This window comes from Aythya fuligula, chromosome 13 (assembly GCF_009819795.1).
Source record: "Aythya fuligula isolate bAytFul2 chromosome 13, bAytFul2.pri, whole genome shotgun sequence".
Lineage (NCBI taxonomy): Eukaryota > Metazoa > Chordata > Aves > Anseriformes > Anatidae > Aythya > Aythya fuligula.
Genome location: NC_045571.1, coordinates 9,751 through 17,326, shown reverse-complemented (window position 1 = coordinate 17,326; position 7,576 = coordinate 9,751). Strand labels below are relative to the sequence as shown.

General features: G+C 49.0%; 1 long non-coding RNA gene across 1 annotated transcript; it reads left to right on the top strand.

The window, feature by feature from the left end:
* The first annotated feature begins 1,721 nt into the window (after positions 1-1,721).
* LOC116494414 lies at positions 1,722-7,576 on the top strand. The gene is made up of 3 exons (XR_004253862.1): positions 1,722-1,808; positions 2,084-2,264; positions 7,544-7,576. It is a non-coding gene; the product is annotated as an uncharacterized LOC116494414 (long non-coding RNA).

The window sequence follows — 7,576 nt, the reverse complement described above, 5'->3', positions numbered from 1 at the left end:
TAGGGTTAGTTTTAGGGTTAAAGTCAGGAAAACGTATGCGTAAGTATTAGGTTAATGTTAAGGGTAAGGTTAAGGTTAAGAGTAAGTGTAAGGTTTAGGGTAAGGGTTAGGGTTAATGTAAGGGTCAGGGTAAGGGTTGGGGTAAGGTTTAGGGTAAGGGTTAGGTTAAGGATAAGTGTTAGGGTAAGGGTAAGGTTAATGGTAACCGTAAGTGTAAAGGTAAGGGTTCGGGAAAGGGTAAGAATAAGGGTATGGGTAATGGTAAGGGTGAGGGTTAGGCTAAGGGTAAGTGTAAGGTTTAGATTTACGCTAAGGGTAAATGTAGCAGAAAGGGTAAGGTTTACGGTAAGGGTAAGTGTTAGGATAAGGGTAAGCTTTAAGGTTAGGTTAAGGGTAAGGTATAGGGTAAGGGTAAGAGTAAGGGTAAGGGTAAGGGTAAGGGTAAGGGTAAGGGCAATGGTAACGGTAACAGTAAGGGTAAGTGTTACGGTAAGGGTAAGGGTTACCGTAAGGGTACGGGTACGGGTAGAGGTATGTGTTAGAGTATGGGTTATGGTAAGGGTAAGGGTTAGGGTAAGGGTAAGTGTTGGGGTAATGGTTAGAGTTAATTTTAGGGTTAGGGTGCGGGAAAAGTAAGGGTAAGTATTAGGTTAAGGTTAAGGGTAAGGTTAAGGTTAAGTGTAAGTTTTAGGGTAAGGGTTAATGTAAGGGTCAGGGTAAGGGTTCAGGTAAGGTTTAGGGTTAGGGTTAGGTTAAGGTTAAGTGTTAGGGTAAGCGTAAGTTGTATGGATAAGGATAAGTGTAAGGGATAGGGTAAGGGTAAGTGTTAGGGTAAGGGTAAGATTAATGGTAACCGTAAGTGTTAGGGTAAGGGTAAGAGTAAGGGGAAGGGAAGGGGAAGGGGAAGTCTAAGGGTCCGGGTCAGGGTAAAAGTTAGAGTAAGGGTTAGGGTTAGGGTTCGGTAAGGATAAGTGTTAGGGTAATGGTTACGGTTAATTTTAGGGTTATGATGAGGGAAACGTAAGGGTATGTATTAGTTTAAGGGTAAGGTTAAAGTTAAGATTAAGTGTAAGGTTTAGGTTAAGGGTTAAGGTTAGAGTAAGGGTTAGGGTTAGGGTTAGGGTTAGGGTTAGGGTTAGGGTTAGGGTAAGGGTTAGGGATAATGTAAGGGTCAGGGTAAGGGTTGGGGTAAGGTTTAGGTTAAGGGTAAAAGTAAGTATAATGGTAAGGGTAAGAGTGAAGGTTAGGGTAATGGTTAGATTTAGGTAAGGGTGAGGGTTAGGGTAAGATTTAGAATTAGGCAAAGGGTAAGTGTAGCAGAAAGGGTAAGGTTTAGGATAAGGGTAAGTGTTAGGATAAGGGTAAGGTTTAGGGTTAGCTTAATAGTAAGGTTAAGGGTAATTGTACGAGTAATTGCTAGGGTAAGTACAAGCGTAAGTGCACATGTAAGTGTTGTTGTATGGCTTATGATAAGGGTTAGGTTAAGGTTAAGGTTTATGTTAAGTGTAAGTGTAAGGGTAACGGAGACAGTAAAGGTAAGGGTAAGGGTAAGGGGAACGGTTAGGTTAAGGCTACAAGTACGTGTTAGGGTATGGGTTATGCTAAGGGAAAGGCTTAGGGTAAGGGTAAGTGTAAGGGTACGGGTCAGGGTAAGGGTTAGAGTAAGGGTTAGAGTTACGGTTAGGGTTAGGGTAAGGGTAAGTGTTAGGGTAATGGTTAGGGTTAATTTTAGGGTTAGGGTGAGGGAAACGTAAGGGTAAGTATTAGGTTAATGTTAAGGGTAAGGTTACGGTTAAGAGTAAGTGTAAGTTTTAGGGTAAGGGTTAGGGTTAATGTAAGGGTCAGGGTAAGGGCTGGGATAAGGTTTAGGGTTAGGGTTAGGTTAAGGGTAAGGATTAGGGTAAGGGTAAGGGCATGGATAAGGATAAGTGTAAGTGTTAGGGTAAGGGTAATGTTAAAGGTAACAGTAAGTGTAAGGAGAAGGGTTAGGGTAAGGGTAAGAGAAAGGGTATTGGTAATGATAAGGGTGAGAGTTACAGTAAGGGTAAGATTTAAAGTAATGTTTAGTAAGATTTAAAGTAAGGTTTAGATTTAGGCTAAGGGTAAATGTAGCAGAAAGGGTAAGGTTTACTGTAAGGTTTAAGGTTTCGGCTTAGGTTAAGGGTAAGGGTAAGGGTAAGGGTAATTGTACTAGGAATTGCTAGGGTAAGTGTAAGCGTAAGTGTACATGTAAGTGTTGTTGTATGGCTTATGGTAAGGGTAAGGTCAAAAGTAAGGTTTATGTTAAGGGTAAGCGTAAGGGTAACGGATAGAGTAAGGGTAAGGGTAAGGTTAAGGGTAACGGTAAGGTTATGGGTACAAATATGTGTTAGGGTATGGGTTATGGTATGGGTAAGAATTAGGGTAAGTATAAGGGTAAGGGTAAGTGTAAGGGTACAGGTCAGGGTAAGGGTTAGAGTAAGGGTTAGGGTTAGGGTTAGGGTAAGCTTAAGTGTTAGGGTCATGGTTAGGGTTAGTTTTAGGGTTAAAATCAGGAAAACGTATGCGTAAGTACTAGGTTAATGTTAAGGGTAAGGTTAAGGTTAAGGTTAAGAGTAAGTGTTAGGTTTAGGGTAAGGGTTAGGGTTAATGTAAGGGTCAGGGTAAGGGTTGGGTAAGTTTTAGGGTAAGGGTTAAAGTAAGCATAATGATAAGGGTAAGGGTGAGGTTTAGGGTAAGGATATTTGTAAGTGTTAGGGTAAAGGTAATGTTAAAGGTAACAGTAAGTGTAAGGAGAAGGGTTAGGGTAAGGGTAAGAGTAAGGGTATTAAAAATGTTAAGGGCGAGTGTTACAGTAGGGGTAAGTCATAGAATCATAGAATTATAGAATCATAGAATATCCTGAGTTGGAAGGGACCCTTAAGGATCATCAAGTCCAACTCTTGACACCGCACAGGTCTACCCAAAAGTTCAGACCATGTGCCTAAGTTCACAGTCCAATCTCTTCTTAAATTCAGACAGGCTCGGTGCAGTGACCACTTCCCTGGGGAGCCTGTTCCAGTGTGCAACCACCCTCTCTGTGAAGAACCCCCTCCTGACATCCAGCCTAAATTTCCCCTGCCTCAGCTTAACCCCGTTCCCGCGGGTCCTGTCACTAGTGTTAATGGAGAAAAGGTCTCCTGCCTCTCGACACCCCCTTACGAGGAAGTTGTAGACTGTGATGAGGTCTCCCCTCAGCCTCCTCTTCTCCAGGCTGAACAGGCCCAGTGACCTCAGCCGTTCCTCGTATGTCTTCCCCTCCAGGCCTTTCACCATCTTCGTAGCCCTCCTCTGGACACTTTCCAACAGTTTCATGTCCTTTTTATACTGTGGTGCCCAGAACTGCACACAGTACTTGAGGTGAGGCTGCACCAGCGCAGAGTAGAGCGGGACAATCACCTCCCTTGACCTACTAGTGATGCCGTGCTTGATGCACCCCAGGACACGATTGGCCCTCCTGGCTGCCAGGGCACATTGCTGGCTCATATTCAACTTGCTGTCTACCACGACCCCCAGATCCCTCTCTTCTAGGCTGCTCTCCAGCATCTCATCGCCCAGTCTGTACGTGCAGCCAGGGTTTCCCCGTCCCAGGTGCAGGACCCGGCACTTGCTCTTATTGAACCTCATGCGGTTGGTGATCGCCCAGCTCTCCAACCTGTCCAGATCCCTCTGTAAGGCCTTTACGCCCTCATTTGAGTCCACAACTCCTCCAAGTTTGGTGTCATCAGCAAACTTGCTCAAAATACCCTCTATTCCTACATCCATATCGTTTATAAAAATATTGAAAAGTACCGGCCCTAAAATGGAGCCTTGAGGGACCCCACTGGTGACCGCCCGCCAGCCTGACGCAGCCCCATTTACCATAACCCTTTGGGCCCTGCCCGTTAGCCAATTGCTCACCCATCGTATGATGTTTTTATTTAGCTGTATGGTGGACATTTTGTCCAGTAGGATCCTATGGGAAACCGTGTCAAAAGCCTTGCTGAAGTCCAAAAAAATCACATCAGCTGGTTTTCCTTGGTCCACCATATGGGTGATCTTATCATAAAAGGAAATCAGGTTAGTTAGGCAGGACCTACCCTTCACAAACCCATGCTGGCTGGGACCAATGACTGCTTTGTCCCCCAGGTGCACCTCAATAAGTCCGAGAACCAACTTCTCCATGATTTTACCAGGCACTGACGTGAGACTGACAGGCCTGTAATTGCTAGGGTCTTCTTTCTGACCCTTCTTGAAAATTGGCACAACATTTGCCAGCTTCCAGTCTACCGGGACCTCTCCAAATTCCCAGGATCGTTGAAAAATAATCGAAAGAGGTTCCGCGATGACATCCGCCAGCTCTTTCAGCACCCGGGGATGAATCCCATCCGGACCCATGGACTTGTAGGGATCCAGGTGGAGTAGCAAATCCCGCACACGTTCAGGGTCAGTTGGGAGTTTGTCATCCCCACCGTCCCGGCCCTCCAGCTCAGGGCACCCTGGGTCCCGAAGCCCATCATCGGCATTGAAGACAGAGGCAAAGAAGGCGTTAAGCGTCTCTGCTTTGCCTACGTCATCGTCTATGAGGAGACCTTCCCTACCAAGGAGCAGCCCTATGAATTCTTTAGTTCTCCTTTTTCCATTTACATATCTAAAAAAACCCTTTTTATTTTCTCTCGCAGACACAGCCAGCTTCAACTCTAGCTGTGCTTTGGCCACACGAACTTTCTCCCTAGAAACACGAACAGCATCCCTGTATTCTTTCCATGACGCCTGGCCCTCCTTCCAGTAGCGAAACACTCTCTGTTTCCGCCTAATCTCCATTAGAACATTCCTGGTCAGCCACACCGGCCTCCTGCCCCGCCTGCCTGACTTGCGATATTTAGGAATTGCCTGATCTTGTGCTTCTAGGAGGCATCGCTTAAAGAGTGACCAGCACTGGTGGACATCGAGGCCTTCAAGAGCAGTTCCCCAGGGGACCTTGCTGACTAGTTCCCTGAGCAGCCTGAAGTCCGCTTTCCCCATATCTAGGGATGAGGTTTTGGTGGCACTTTTCCTTCTGTCACCATAAATTTTGAACTCAACCACTTCATGGTCGCTATGACCGAGGCGGCCACCAATCACCACATCTCCCACCAGACCCTCTCTGTTTTCTAGCAACAGGTCTAGGAGGGCACCTTTCCTAGTTGGCTCCGTTAGCACCTGCACCAAGAAGTTATCATCTAGGTGCTTCATGAACCTCCTGGACTTGCTCATGTCAGCCGTGTGGCACTCCCAGTTAACGTCCGGCAAGTTGAAGTCCCCCATAAGGACAAGGGGAGTTAATCTCGAGGCGTCTCTTAGTTCTGTAAAGAATAATTTATCGGCGCTATCGTCCTGGCCAGGCGGTCTGTAATAGACTCCCACAATGACATCCCCTTTATTTGTTCGTCCCTTGATCCTTACCCAGAGGCTCTCAACTTTGCCATCGCCGACCTGAAGTTCCACACAGTCCAGCCCCTGCTTCACATACATCGCCACCCCACCACCTCGCCTACCCTGCCTGTCCCTCCTGAAGAGCCTGTAACCATCTATCGCAACACCCCAGTCACAGGACTCATCCCACCAGGTTTCGCTTATGCCGATGATGTCGTAGTTGCGGGACTGGGCCAGGACTTCTAGCTCATCTATTTTATTCCTCATACTGCGTGCGTTTGTGTAAAAGCATTTCAAGTGCGTCTCCTTACACTCAGCACCTTGTGGATCTGACCAAAGGACCTCACTGGCACACAGCCCCTCTGATTCTAGCATACCATCCCTTAGGTCTTCACCGGCGCGCCTGGTTTTAGCCCCTTCCCCCTTCGACTCTAGTTTAAAGCCCTATCTATCAGCCCTGCCAACTCCTGACCAAAGATCCTTACCCCTCTCCGAGAGAGGCGCATCCCATCCGGTGCCATCAGGCCCGGTGTAGCGTAGACCTTCCCATGATCAAAGAAACCGAAATTCTGCCGGTCACACCAGTCTCGAAGCCACGAGTTTATGTGAACAGTACGTCTTTCAGCTTCGATCCCCCCTATCGGAAGGACAGAGGCAAACACCACCTGTGCCCCTGATCCTCTAAGTAGTCGCCCCAAATCCCTAAAGTCTCTTTTGATCGCCTTCGGACTTCTCGTTGCTACTTCATCGCTACCAGCCTGAAAGACCAGTAGCGGGTAGTAGTCAGTGGGCCGTACCAGGCGCTTGACTTTCTTGGCAAAGTCTCTCACCCGAGCCCCAGGGAGGCAACAGACTTCTCTGCGGGTTGGGTCCGGTTGGCATATCGGTCCCTCTGTCCCTTTTAGGAGGGAGCCCCCCATAACAATAGCCCTTCTTTCTTTTTTGAAGGATGATGTGGCAATGCGACGTGTAGGTCGCATTGTCTTAGGCGCCCCCTCCAACTGGGACGGGTGTTTGTCTACTTTGTCATTTAGATTGTCTTGCTCTAGTCCTTCATATCGATTATTTAAGGGTAGATGAGAAGGTGAGGTGGGCAGAGAGAGGGCTCGCCTACCACCCCGAATAGGCACCTGCCTCCATTCCCCCCCTTGATCTAGGTCTCCTCCCGCTGCCTGGCCGGAGGAGGGAACCTCCGTCTTCTGCGTAACAGGAGACGCCTGTGCCGTGGCAGTCTCGTGAGCCTGCCTCAGAGAGGGTAGAGCGCACCTCCACCAGTCAATTTCCCTCTCTGATTCCCTGATGCTCCTGAGCCTGTTCACCTCCTCCCGGAGCTCCGCTACCTGGCTGAGCAGTTCTTCAACCTGGGCACACCTCCCACAGGCGTACCCACCACTGCTGTCGGAAACCGACAGAAGGCTGGGGCACACTCTGCAGCCCAGGACCTGGACGGCTGCGTGTTTCCCCGAGCCCTCCGTCTGAGTAGCCACACTGGCGACCGTGGCTGGAGATGCCGCACGAGATGCGGAGGCCACGGTTTTCTGCCTGGTCGATACCATGGTCAGGTTCTACGCAAGCAGATTACAAGCACCGAAGGGAGAGGCAGCTGCAAAAGAGCGACGATGGGCCCCCCGCTCGCCCTGCCCGCGCGAACTGCCGCGCAAACTGCCACGCCCTTCGACGTGCCACGCCCTGTTTGCCCGTCCTGTTCGCCGCGCTCCTGGTCGCTCGCGCTCCCTAGGGGCAACTTTTAAACAGCCTGGGAGGGGGCGCTGCTGGCTCCGCCCTCGCCTCGTCAGCCTCCCTCGCGAGGACAGCCGGGTCCTGGCGGCTCCCCCGAGTGGCCTCGATGCCGGACAAAAAGCCCTGCCCGCCTCAGTCCCCTGCTCCGCTGCAGAACACGTCTGCCCCGGAGCCGATCGCCTCAGCAAAAAAAAAAAGTGTAAGGTTTAGATTTAGGCTAAGGGTAAGTGTAGCAGAAAGGGTAAGGTTTACTGTAAGGTTTAAGGTTTCGGCTTAGGTTAAGGGTAAGGGTAAGGGTAATTGTACGAGTAATTGCTAGGGTAAGTGCAAGCGTAAGTGTACATGTAAGTGTTGTTGTATGGCTTATGGTAAGGGTAAGGTCAAGGGTAAGGTTTATGTTAAGGGTAAGCGTAAGGGTAACGGA